Below are 13,858 nucleotides of genomic sequence, written 5' to 3' on the forward strand. Positions count from 1 at the left end.
GCTAAAGTTAATAGTTTAGTTATAATAATATTATGTCATCAGTTATAACAAAAGTACCACACTAATGCAAAGTGTCAATAATAGAGAAAACTATGTGTGTGAGAGGGGAGGAATGGAAATTGTTCTTTATGCATGATTTTTTCTGTAAACCTGCAACTTCTCTAGTTAAAAAAATACAACTTCACACAGGCAGATTTGCCATTAAACTACTATTATAGGTTGGTGCCCTATGCACAAATACTGATCAAATCCATTTCATTTGAAACACTTCAAAAAGAAAAAGGAGTTGAGTAGCATGTTTTTAATTTCACATGATCCATTAGCTAGTCCAATTTGTTTCTTTTTTGATGCCCTTTTTTGAGTGTCAGTGACAAGAAAGTCTTCTGCTTCTAATTGGCTTGTTTGATAATTCAAAATATCCCTCACACCAATTTACAGCACTTTACATTTCACACCTTGTTTACATTATAAACCTTTTTTCTCCTCTGCCACTCACATTCTTCCTATGTTGAGTGCCAATGGCTCTCCATACTGTGGTCAGACCTCTGGCCCTACAACTTCATGTCTCAAAGCTGAATGAGTTGGTATATGAGCAGTTTAGAGTATTCCTGAAAACTTTTCCTGTACTAGTATGGTTTACCATAATTCACTTATGCAAGGATGTCATTGAAAGCTGCATAAACAGATCCCAATATACGTAAACTAAATGGATCCCCAATACATCCCCTTAGCTAGATCACCAAATATACATAGCTCCTCCCATATCAAAGGACAAGAAAAAAAATATGGGAGAGAGAAGGAAGAGTAGAATGTGTCAGTGGAATTCCATTTTTATAATATATTTGCAAATTTTCCAAAGTTTTATGGCCAGGGAATCTCTTACTAGGGCTTCTCCAAGTACCTTGGTAGTAACCTGTGCCAATGAGGACACAGAAGCTCAAGCTGCTTGTATTCGAGGTAAAGCTGTGTGCACAGCTGCAACTCCCTGTATTCATTTACACCTGTGGTATTTCTGGAGTGTATTATTAAAGTTTCTTCTTATTTGTTCTCTTCTTATTTAGTTTCTCTTCCCTCCAATTTATTCTCACTCAGCATTTCCAGTAACATTTTAAAACAACTGTTTGATCAAGATGGTCATTTAGTGGAGTAGAGAAAATCGAGATCTCTAGTGAGAAATCCAAGTTAAGTCACTTACTCAAATGTTTCAGGCAAAATATTTATCTTCTTTAAACTTTGGTTTTATTATATGTAAAATGAGGAAGATAATACTTATGTTTTATTTTTTCCTTTCTTTCTTTTTTTTTTTTTGTTTGTCTGGGCAAGCACAGGGAATCAACCCGGGTCCCCAATGTTTTAGCTATGTTTTGAAGATCAGAAGAGATTTCACAAGTAGAATACTCAGTGACTACTGCTATTTATTGTTATTGTCAAGACACATTCCCACTTTAAATGGTTTTAATTCTCCTTGCTGTCTGCTTGGCTTAGCATCTCAAGATCATTCACTTACGTGAATTCTTCAAAGAAGTAGTAGAACAGACTGAATAGGTAGGTACATACAAAGGTAGGTAGGTAGGTAGGTAGGTAGGTAGGTAGATAGATAGATAGATAGATAGATAGATAGATAGATAGATAGATAGATAGATAGATAGATAGAGATAGCAATTTATGACAAAGAATTACCTCATGCAGTTGTTGAGATTAGTAAGGAGGAGTTTGGAACAAGTCTTAAGGGTGTTTTTCACACACTCCCCCCCTTTAAACATGAATCATTCAAGTAAAACAAACTCAACTATAGAAATGTAGCAAAGTAAGGGGAAAGTAGCACAATAACCCAAGAGGCAAAGTAGGGGGGGAGTGGTGGGTGCAGTCCGCATATAACATATGCATAATGCCATGTGATTCACCTGCTTAGGACCGCCTGCCCAGAAGGCAAGCACAAGGACCCAATTTAAGAGGATGTTTCCCCTGCCCCCCAAACATCTGAGAATGTTTCAACTTCAAAAGTTTAAGGTCTAAAAAAAGAAAAAAATCCTAACCAAACAAAAAATTACATAACAAAAAACCCACAAACCACCCAGCACAACCACCATCCTTAATTGATCATAGAAGTTTGTAAGATAGGCCAGAGGCTAGAAATTCTAGTGAGAATGCTGTTGAATTCTTGAGTCTGAATTCCCTGGACTAGAAACCAAGGAAGGAGTAATCTTGAGATAGAATTCCTTCTGATCACCATAAACCTTTGTTCTTGCTGTTATGAACCACAGATGCTTGGATTTTACCCACGCACATCACTGAGATTAATTTACTTTACGTAGACTCAACTGATTATAAATACCGATTCCATCTACAAAATACCTCCAATATAACAACTAGGTGAGTTTTTAATCAAATAACTGGTGACTAACCTAGACAAGGGAACAAATAAAATTAACCATTGCAGCACAAACCTCCTCAATTTGGCACCCATAAGCTTCTCCTTAAACTATAATTAATCTCCAACTAAAGACAATAGTAAAATCATAGTTCTGCCTAACTTGATACAACTATCATGTGTACAACTGAAAATACATTAGCTCTTTTGCCAGAAGAGGATGAAAGCTCTTGGATATTGTTTACTATTTTCCTTGATGCCCTGTAACTTAAATACTATGATGTAAAGTTCATACAAAGTATGTTCTATGATAAAGAGATGAAAAGGAAGAAAACAGACATTTTTATATAAACACACACAAACATATTCTTAACAAAATAAGTAAGAACTACTCAGAACCATAACAGTACTCATTTCTTACTTAAAACTTACTTGTTCCATTACCATCATGGTTCTTTGCCTCATGGAGTGACTGAAACCTCGATTCCAGAAGAATCTGGACTATTAGTAGTCTGCCTGAATTGACTTGTTGCAATTTTCCATTTACTTTAATCACAAATTATAGTAATGTTAAGATATACCATGAGGGATCTCCTGTATGGTAGGCATACACTTCCTCACCTCCATTGTATAGTAGCAGTCCAATTTCTCCTTAGTAATTAGGATAACCACCCCAGTCAATAAAGTAACTCCCTTCATTGTCCATTTATTAAGAGTCATGATTGGCCCAAAGTAGCTAGAGAGCAGCCTTTACTTCCAGTTCAATGGAAGCACCATGTCTCCTAGAAGAAGCATTCCTTTTTTGGAATTAAGACCTTTGGACCGGCATAACCTAGGGTATGGGGACAGGAAGCAAAAATGTTGCCAGTGTATCACTAGGGATAATAGTGAATGATGCCACCCCGATTTCCACCTTTTGATTCCTGGACCCATGAATCCTTGTTATGGAAGAAATGGCACTATAAACTGGATGCTCATTTACCACATATACAGCTTACTAGAAAACTTCTGCCCTCGACTTGTCAGGTATTTCTTCCTAGCTAACATTGTAACAGTCTTCAAAAGACTATTCAAATAGTCTATCAATCCAGATATTTCTGGATGATGGTGCTATTGGACAAAGGTGGTGGATTCATTTGCCCAATGTGCTCGAATGACCAATTCCTAAGATCCCATGCTTTCAAAGAGAGAAAAAGTTTATTACTAGGCATGTAACAGGAGAGCAGATTATCTGTCAGCCCGAAATCTGTCTCCCCAAACTGTGGTAATTCTCATAGTTTTATAGAATTAAAAGATGAATTTGTTTTAAGATAATGAGCACAGTGGCCCCAAATGATGTAATTAGAGTTGATATAATTATTGTAATCCTGATTTAATCCTGATTCAATCTTATGAGAGCAATCATTTATTTTGATCCCAATTCAGTACTATAGGTTGAAAACTTGATTAGATTATCACCATGGAGATGTGACTCATCCAATTGTTGGTATTAACCTTGGATTAGAGGGAGATGTGACTACACTCATTCTAGGTGGTCTTGATTAGTTTACCAGGATCCTTTAAAAGAGGAAGCATTTATGAGAGAGTGATGAGAGAAGCACAAGAACCACAGAGTCTACTAGCCGGTGACCTATGGAGATGAAGAAGGAGAATGCCCCTGGGGGAGCTTCATGAAGCAAGCGGCCTGGAAAGGAAGCTAGTACATATCACCATGATTGCCATGTGCCTTTCCAGTTAAGAGAGAAACCCTGAACTTCATTGTTTTTTTCTTGAGTGAAGGTACCTTCTTGTTGGTGCCTTAATTTGAACATTTTTATAGACTTGCTTTAACTTGAACATTCTCATGGCCTTAGAACTGTAAACTTGCAACTTAATAAATTCCCTTTTTAAAAAGCCATTCCATTTCTGGTACATTGCATTCCAGCAGTTAGTAAACTAGAATAGGATGTAAGACAATGACAGCCTTAATATGATGATGGGAATGGTTTTTAGTATTATGATGAAGTGTAGGTGACTTGCAGGTTTAAGTCTAAGCTACTGTGCATGAAAGGTGGACCCATTTTGGTTAAACCCAGTCTTGGTTTGGTTTAACCAAATCAAGATAACTTTGGACTTGGACTAGTTTAGTTCTGGGCTGACCCAAGACCCTTTATTAATAAACATTAAGTGCTCTCTTTAGTGATTATGAACTCTAAAGCTGAAGAATTGGATAAATGGGTACAAATGAAGATTAGTCACAGATCTTTATAATCATAGGAGCAGAAGATAAAGGTTATACAGTCACTGTGAGAAATCAAGGCAGCTGGATTACAAATCAGAGAATTTGGGTATCTCCCTCTATCTTCTCTAGTATAATAGAAAGTAGGGTGGAATAGCTATATAATGATTCAGTAATTAAAATCATCCCTTAAATCCTGATTTCTTGGTTACAGTGAGGAGTATGGTAAGACCAATGGATTCCATGATTATGGGCGCATTGCTGCACTTCGTTTGCTGTGAAGTAAGTTTCTTGATCAGAAGCAATGCTCTGTGGAATACAATGACAATAGATGAGACAGTCTAAAAATCTTTGAATGGTAGTTTGGTCAGAAACATTGCATGCAGGGAAGGCAAATCCATAGGCAAAATAAGAACTTTTTTTCTAATAAGAACAAACCTTTCCTCTTCCATGTTGAAAGCAGTCCAATGTAGTCAACTTGCCACAATGGTAGCTGGATGATCATCTCTGAGAATGATGCCATATCAGTGACTGAATGTTGGTTTCTGCTACTGGCATATGGAGCACTCAACCATGACAGTAGCAAGAATGGCCTTAGTGAACAGATGTTGACCCTATGCATAACCTTTATCCTTGCCATGATGGCCACTTTGTTCATGAGCTCATGACAGGAATGGCTGAGAAAGGTACTGATTGATATCTTCAGAATGAACTATCCTATTCTCCTGGTTATTAAAATTCTCCTTTGCCGATGTCATCCTTTGTTGTGCATTCATATGGGATGCAAATATCCACATGTTTTTATCTATTTAAAAATGTCTATCCATGTTTCTCTCTTCCAGATTGCCTTATCACCAATTCTCCAACAGTATTCCTTCTGAGTTCCTGATCATCCAGCCAAACCATTGGGCACAGTCCAAGAATCAATATACAATCTCAAAATTAGACAGAATATTGTCTCCCATCATATCCTCTTATGGCTTCTCTAGCCATATTGACAAAATCACTCTTCTTGCTGCCACTCAACCCCAAATTACAACATTTAAACATCCATAGCCATAAACATATTATACTGTTTCTTTTAATACCCCACTGTATCATCCAGCAGAAACAAAAGCATTCTTTAAGGTCCAGTTCATGAGTCATTACCTGATGACACCTCGCCTGATGAACACTAGCATGATTAATGGTAGTGCACTTTTAAGAACACTACATGAATACACTCATCATATTCTTTAAAAAGTTTAAAACGTTTAGCTAACTCCATTGATGAACTCTGAACTTCTTGGAGGCAGGAAGTGTGCTGGGCACTGTCATTTTTTTCTAACCTTTGTTCTTAGTGTAGTGCCTGGCATAGAATGGAAGACTGATAAATGTTGGCTGAATTAGATTAAATCCCAGTCTTACTTATACCTTTCTATTATTCTATAGCTCTCTGATTCTATTAATTTTTAGGAAGTAGTAGTTAGCATTTCATATACTATTTCATGTAGCATAAAACTACAAGTCCATTTATCTTCAAAAACATCTTAGTGATAGAATTTTTAATCTCAATGTTATTAACTTACTTCATATTGTTGTCCTTTAAAAAAAAATGGGAATTTAGGATTTAAGCTAACAGAAATCCAATAAGTTATATAATATAGGTGAAAGAATTAAGAGACACTTTACTGTTACATAGTTCTTTTTTTTTTTAATGACATGTCCTGAACTGAATATGAGGCTTTATTTTTTAATAAGCATTGAATAAAATTGTTAGTTTTTTATTTCCCTCTAGATTTCAGGTTTGGAATGCGTATCAAGGGAATTAATTACTGGGTAAAAAAATCTGTTATACTTTTATTTTTCCTGATTGGGATAATCTTTCTTAATAGTATTAAAGAAATTTAGTAGAGGCATATTAACAATGTATATCAATGCATATTAACAGTGTATGTAGACATATGTATGAGTGTCTCAATACATTTAATTCAGTTGGTGTGATGCTAATAAATACAATGTAATTGATTTGATCCCAGTAAGAGCAAGTATACACTTAAGAATTACTTCTTAATAGGAGATTGTGGGAAGATGGCAGAGTAGGGAGCTCCTGAACTCAGTCCTTCCATCAGAAAAACTGTTAAACAGAAAAGAACTATCTGAAACAACTATTTTGGAACTCTAGAAGCCAGAGCACAGGAGGAAGAGACTGATAAATTATGATGATGAACAGTAAATCAGTCTCTTTGTGTGGCAGCTATCAGTGCCTATTTTCTACTCTCACAATAGGTTGCTATGAGGACCAGCCCCTGTAATAGAAAGGGATATAAAAATCTCCACAAGACCAAGGATGGGTATAGATGATAACTGATCATGGCTTTTGATTATAACTTTGGATCATTGGGGGTCCAGCTCTGGAGGCAGCTATTGTGTGAACCCACCCCTAACAAAGGCTGTTTTGGAGGAGACTTAAAGACACTTGCTTCCACAGAGCTATGGATGACAGTCAGTAGCAGGGCTGAATTTTCTGGCTAGGCCAAGAGAGCTCAGCTTAGGGGACCCATGAAAGAAAGTCTTGTACCCCTTATGATCACCTCCTCAGGGGACCTTGAAGTCAGTCTGTGTACCCTTCCTGGGTCCCTAGCCTTGTTTTGTCTGAGAAAGACTGCCTTGGGAAAGTCCTCTCTCACATGTCCCCTTCCCAACATTTGCACTTCAAGCAAAAGTAGCTTGAGACAAGAAAGGAGAGTAAGAAACTATAGAGGCAGACAGTGTGGGGTAAGGGCCTATCAGTTTCAATTATATAGGAAAGGGACATCAGTTTCCTGGAAACAGAGAGAACAAGAAAACTCCTGTAAACAGGGTAACTCCAAAACAGCTAACAAGAAAAACCCAAAGACGCAAGCCCAGAAAGGCAGGGAAAACCCTGCACATTGTATTGGCCTTGGCAGACTTTCTTGATGGGAGGGCTGAAGCTCAAGAAAATCTTTGATCACCAGGTAATTACAAAATCAAGAAACAGACATCTCAAGGAATAAATCCAAGAGTTAATATTTTAAAATGTGCAACCAAAGAGTACAAGACAGAATTCCAGGGTGTAAGTGACTGGAGAGGGTCTTCCCCACCACCTAGGGAGGTTCTGGTTGCAAAAGCTGAAGAATTGAGATGCAGAGAACTGGGGACTCTCCAGCTAGTGCAAACAGCCTGATGCATGCCAATTTTGAAACAGAAGCCTGGAGCCCTCAGGAATATATGGACAGAGATGGGGACAAGGAAGTAAGCCAAGCTGCATTCCTTGAACATGCTACCCTCATGTGCCACCCCTGCCCCACAAATCCTCCCACACCCCATGCATCTGAACCCTGTCATCCACCTTCCACATCATGCTACAAGTGCCCCCAACCTGACCAATCCCTGAGCATCCCCTCCCCACATGTGTGCACACCTGACCCAGTCTGACCCACCTCTCCCACACAAGCACACAGTTTTGCCCCTCCCCTCTAGAGACCCACACACCTGTGCCCAGCCCCTTAACACTCACCTCCCCCTCCCTGCCACCAACAGGTGGGTGCCTGCTCATCCAGTCTGCAGGCACTCACCTTCCTGCATGGGCCACACCCACCCCCAACCCATACTGTTGCACAACCCCCTGTACCCCCTGATCTCTGCACACATGTACATCAATGTCTGGACCCCCAAATTCACACATGCCATGTGCGTACCCCTGCCACTAGACCCCTGCTTTGGGCAAGTGCTGACCTGTACATCTGGGCCACACCAGCCTCCACACAGGCACAACCCTCACCTATTGCCTCTGAGCTCTGTGCATGCATACACAAGGACCCCACACGAACACACCTGTGCTTACCAGGTCCCCACCCCCCAGACCCACACATGTGCACAGCCACATCCTCCCTGTCCGGTGACCATGCATCCATGCACTGACCTGTTGACCCCTACATCCCAGTCCCCTGTCCCACACACAGGCATACTCTTGCCTCATCTCCTGGCATAAATGCCCAACTCCCGTACCTGGCAGGTATTCATGTATATCTGTGCTGCATAGCCCCCACATTGCACACATATGCACTCCACTCCAACCCACACACACCTGCAGACCTGTGCCAGGGTCCTGCCTTCTTGTCATCACCTGCCGCAACCTGTGCCCCACCCCTAGACACTCACGCATCTGTATCCTAGTCACCCTGGATCCCTCCCCCTATGCAAGGCTCACCCACTCTGCACTCCCTGTGCTCCGATTTCTGTTCCCCAGACCCCACACCCTGGTACACATGACCCCCATGCTCTACCTACCCACCCACATTCTGCCTCCACACCAGCCCCCATGCATCTGTACACACCCCCATCTGCCTCTCAATGCAGCCTACCTCTATGTCCCCCATGCCACATTTTGCTCTTGTGCTCCAAAGCTTGCCTGAGCTGCATCCCACACTCACAGCCCCCACACTACAGCTCTACAACCCTGCACCTTGGACCCCCATGCTTATGGGTCCTGACCCATGAATATACCTGCAGCACAACCCATCAGCACAGTGTTGTTCCATGCCCTACACCCAGCGTCCTGCTCCACATCCATCCTGAAAATACAAAGCTTTAGACTACTGAGGGAAATCAAGTTCCAAACTATCCCTATCAAGATATTTGCATACCTTGAAGGCAACAGAAGATCACTAAGCATATGAAGACAGACAGATATAGCCCAGCTTAATGACCAAATTAAAATACCAGAGGACACGTGGGCTTTGGAATGACTAATCAAAGATGTTCATATAACACTACTAAATAAAATCAATGGGATGGCTAATGACACGAGATCAAGAAGACACTAGAAGAGAATAAAGAGGAATTTGATAGAATAAATAGAAAAATAGTGGAAATCACAGAGATTAAAGACTCTTTTAACAAATAAGAAACATACTAGAGACACACAATAGCAGATTTGAAGAGGCAGAAGAAAGAATAAGCAAACTAGAGGACAGGACAACTGATTTTGAACACAAAACAGCAAGGACAACTGATTTTGAACACAAAACAGCAAATGGCAAAAAAGATGGAAAAATTTCAGCTGGATCTCAGGGAAATGATGGACAAAAACAAAACACACAAATATAAAAACCATCAGTGTCCTAGAAGGAGAAGAGTAAAGGGCTAGGAAGATTAGTTGAAAATATAATGGGGGAAAACTCCCAGATCTTATAAAGGACATAAATATGCAAATTAAATAGCCCTATGAACTCTAAATAGAATAAATCCAAATAGGCCTACCCCAAGACACATACTAATCAGTCTGTCAAATGTTGACGAGAAATGAATTTCTGAAAGTGGCAAGAGTAAAACAATCTACTACACAGAAGGGAAATCACATAAGACTGAATGTGAACTACTCAACTGGCACTATAGAGGCAAGAAGGCAGTGGTAGATGTATTTAAGATTCTGAAAGAGAAAGACTTCAAGCCAGGAGTTCTGTACCCAGTAAAATTGTCCTTCAACACTGAGGGGTCAATTAAAATTTTCACTACAAATGCTGAAAGTATTTGTCAACCAGAGACCAGCCCTACAAGAAATACTAAAGGGAATTCTGCCAGCTGAAAAAAAAGACAGGAGAGGGAGGTCTGGAGGTAGGCACAGAACTGAAAAGTAGCAGTAAAGCCAACTTGAAAGGATAAAAAAAAAAGAAGGAGAAGAATATATAGCTCTCACAAGTAAAATCCAAAGGATAAGATGGTAGATTCAAGAAATGCCTTTACAGTAATAACTTTGAATGTTAATGGACTAACTTACCAATAGAAAGATACAGATTGGCAGAATGGATTAGGAAATATAATCCAGCTACATGATGCTTACAAGAGACTCATTTTAGACACAAAATATAAATAGATTGAAAGTGAAAGAATAGAAAAATATGTTCCATGTAAGTTGTAACCAAAAGAAAGCAGGAATAGCTATACTAATATCAGACAAAATAGTCTTTAAATGTAAATTCATCATTAAAGACAAAAAATGACACTATATGTTTAAAAAACAGGCAATTCACCAAGAAAAAATAACAGTCATAAATGTTTATGCTTTCAACAAAGGAGCGCCAAAGTACGAGACAGACATTGACAAAACTGAAGGGAGCAATAGACGTTTCAACAATAATAATAGACTTCAATACATCACTGTCCTCTATAGATTAAAATAACCAGACAGAGGATCAGCAAGGAAACAGAGAAGTTAAACAATTTGATAAATGAATTAGACCTAACAGACATATATAATTTGTTACACCCCAAACACCAGGATATACATTCCTCTCTAGGGTTCATGGAACATTCTCCAGGGTAGATCATATGCTGAGGCACAAAACAGGTCTTTATAAATGTAAAAACATTTAAATTATTAAAAGCACTTCTCTGATCACAATGGAATGAAGCTGGAAATCAATAACCACCAAAGAACGAGAACTTTCACAAATATAAGAAGATTAAGTAACATACTTTTAAACAACAAGTGGGTCAAAATAGAAATTGTTAGAGAAATCATTAGCTACCTGGAGATGAATGAAAATGATAATATAACATATCAGAACTTATGGGGTGCAGCAACAGCTGTGCTGAGAAAGAAATTTATTGCCCTACATGTCTATATTAAAAAAAGGGGGGAGGTGCAAGGGTAATTCAGTGGTAGAATTCTCACCTGCCACGCAGGAGACCCGGGTTCAATACCTGGCCTGCGTACTTCCCAAAAACAAAGAAGCAAACAAGGAAAGAAAAAAAATAAACATTAAAATGCAACAAATGGTGCTGCAATAACAGGATACTCACATGGGAAAAGAATGAAATAAGACTCCAGGCATATAGCATACAAAAAGAAAAGGAGAAGAAAGTGCAAAAATCAAGGACTTAACTGCTCACCTGGAGGAATTTGAGAAATAACAGCAAATTAACCTCAAAGCAAATAGAAAAAGAGAAATAACAAAGATTAAAGCAGAATTAAATAAATGAGAGAACAAAAGAACAATAGAAAGAATCAATAAAATCAAAAGTTGGGTCTGAGAAAATCAGAAAAAAATATGTACCCTTAGCAAGGCTGACAAAGCAAAAAAAAAAAAAAAAAAAAGAAAAAAGAGAGAGAGAGAGAGAAGATGCAAAAGAAACAGGAAATGATGACCTATCCAAAGGAGGAGGACTAAAATTCAGAAAACACCAAAGAAGATGACCAGAATGTGGGCATACTGAGCAAAGCATTTTTTTTTAAATGGTCTTAACCATGCTCAAGGAGATGAAGAAAATACAGAGAAAGGACTAAAGAATACCAGGAAAAAACAATGATTGAGCAATATGGGAATATCAGTCAGGAGATGGACATTTTAAAAAGGAAACATAGGTACAGAAGTTGAAGACCACAATAACTGAAATGAAAATTTCTCAGAAGGGGTTTAAAAGCAGATTGGGGCTGGCAGAAGATAAACCAGTGATCTTAGGACCAGAGAGTTGAAATGAGCCATGCTGAAGAGCTGAAAACAAAAAAAAATTATCAAAGGTGAAAATAATGTAAGACAACTCTGCTATACCATCAAGTGTACCAATATATACATTATGGGAGTCTCAGAAGAAAAAGAAAAAAGAGATAAAATGACAGGAGGAATATTCAACAAAATAATGTCAGATAATTTCCCAAATTTAGCAAAATAAATGAGTGTGCGTATCCAATAAGCCCAGGGAACAGTAAGCAGGATAAACATTAACAAAAATGTGCCCCATGACTTTACTGCTCACACTAGCAGATGTGGAGCATGAGGAGAAATTCTGAAAGGTGCAAGAAAAAGAAACATGCAATCCCAATTAGATTGAGTGCCAGTTTCTCATCAGAAACCATGGAGGCAAAAAAAAAAAAGCAATGGGGTAAAATACTTAAAATGCTGAAAGAAAATAACTGTCAACCAAGAATTTTATGTCTGGCAAGACTTTCTTTCAAAAATGAGGGAAAGAGCAGTGCAATGGTAGCTCAGTGGCAGAATTCTCGCCTGCCATGCTGGAGAACCAGGTTTGATTCCGGAACCTGCCCATGTAAAAAAAGAAAGGAAGGAGAGATTAAGACATTCCCAGATAAATAAAAGTCATCACCACTAGACCTACCCTGCAAGAAAAGTTAAGTGAATTCTTCACAGTGAAAGGAAAGGACAATTAGACAGTGGTCTGAAGTGGCATAAAGAACTTAAGTCCTTCAGTAAAGGGAATCATTGGGGTAAATATAAATGCCATTATTATTGTTGTATATTGTTTGATATATAACTCCATTTCTTACTTTCTACAGGTACTAAAAGTAAAAATCCATATAAAATAATAAATCTATGGTTTTGCACATACGATGTACAAAAATATAAATCATAACAAGTACAAAAAATAAGTTGGGGGAAAGAGAGGTATAGAAAAGGATACATTTATGTTATTGAAGTGAAGTTGGTATCAAAGCAAATGTGATTGCTATATATTTAGGATGTTAAATTTTAACCCCATGGTAGCCACAAGGGAAATATATGAAAATATATATCTAGATATTTCAAAAGACACTCAATATGATACAACACAAAAAATCAAATAAATATAATAGTAGCCATTAATGGAAGACCTTAAGAGGCAAAAAGGTATAGGACATACAAAGGCTGAAAAAGGAAAATAGAAACGGAAAATCCTGCATTATCAGTATTGACTTTTTCTATATAAATTGATTAAACTTTCCATCAAAAGGTAAAGATTGGTAAAATGGATGAAAAAGCATGGCAAAACTGTATGCTGTCTGCAAGCAACAGACTTTAAATCTGAAGCTACAAGCAGTTTGAAATGAAAGCATGGAAAAAATAAACCATGCAACTAGGAAACAAAATAAAGTTGGACTATATTATTAATATCAGATAAAATAGACTAAATAAATAACTGTTATGAGGGGGAAAGATGATAATTATATATTAATAAAAGGATAATTCAAGAAGATGTTATGATTGTAAATATGCATGCATGTAACAGCAGAGCCTAAAAATATGTGAACCAAATATTGACATATTTGAAAGGAGAAATTAACAAGAGTAGGAGAATTTAATACACCACTTTAATGGATAGAGCATCTAGTCTGAAGATCAGTTAGGATGTACAAGACTTAAATGACACTCGAAACCACCTAGACTTAAGAGACATATGTAGAACACTTCACCAACGAAACAGAGTACACATTCTTCTTGGGTACACATGGATCATTCTCTAAGATAGATCATATGTAGGTCACAAAA

The 13,858-nt window shown here is 38.0% G+C and overlaps 1 long non-coding RNA gene across 1 annotated transcript in view; it reads left to right on the forward strand.

Moving 5' to 3' along the window:
* LOC143673548 (uncharacterized) overlaps window positions 1-13,858 on the forward strand; it is an 838,506-nt gene that overhangs the window by 583,949 nt on the left and 240,699 nt on the right. The gene's annotated exons all lie outside the window — the stretch shown is intronic.

The sequence above is a fragment of the Tamandua tetradactyla genome, chromosome 2 (assembly GCF_023851605.1).
Source record: "Tamandua tetradactyla isolate mTamTet1 chromosome 2, mTamTet1.pri, whole genome shotgun sequence".
In the NCBI taxonomy this organism is placed as follows: domain Eukaryota; kingdom Metazoa; phylum Chordata; class Mammalia; order Pilosa; family Myrmecophagidae; genus Tamandua; species Tamandua tetradactyla.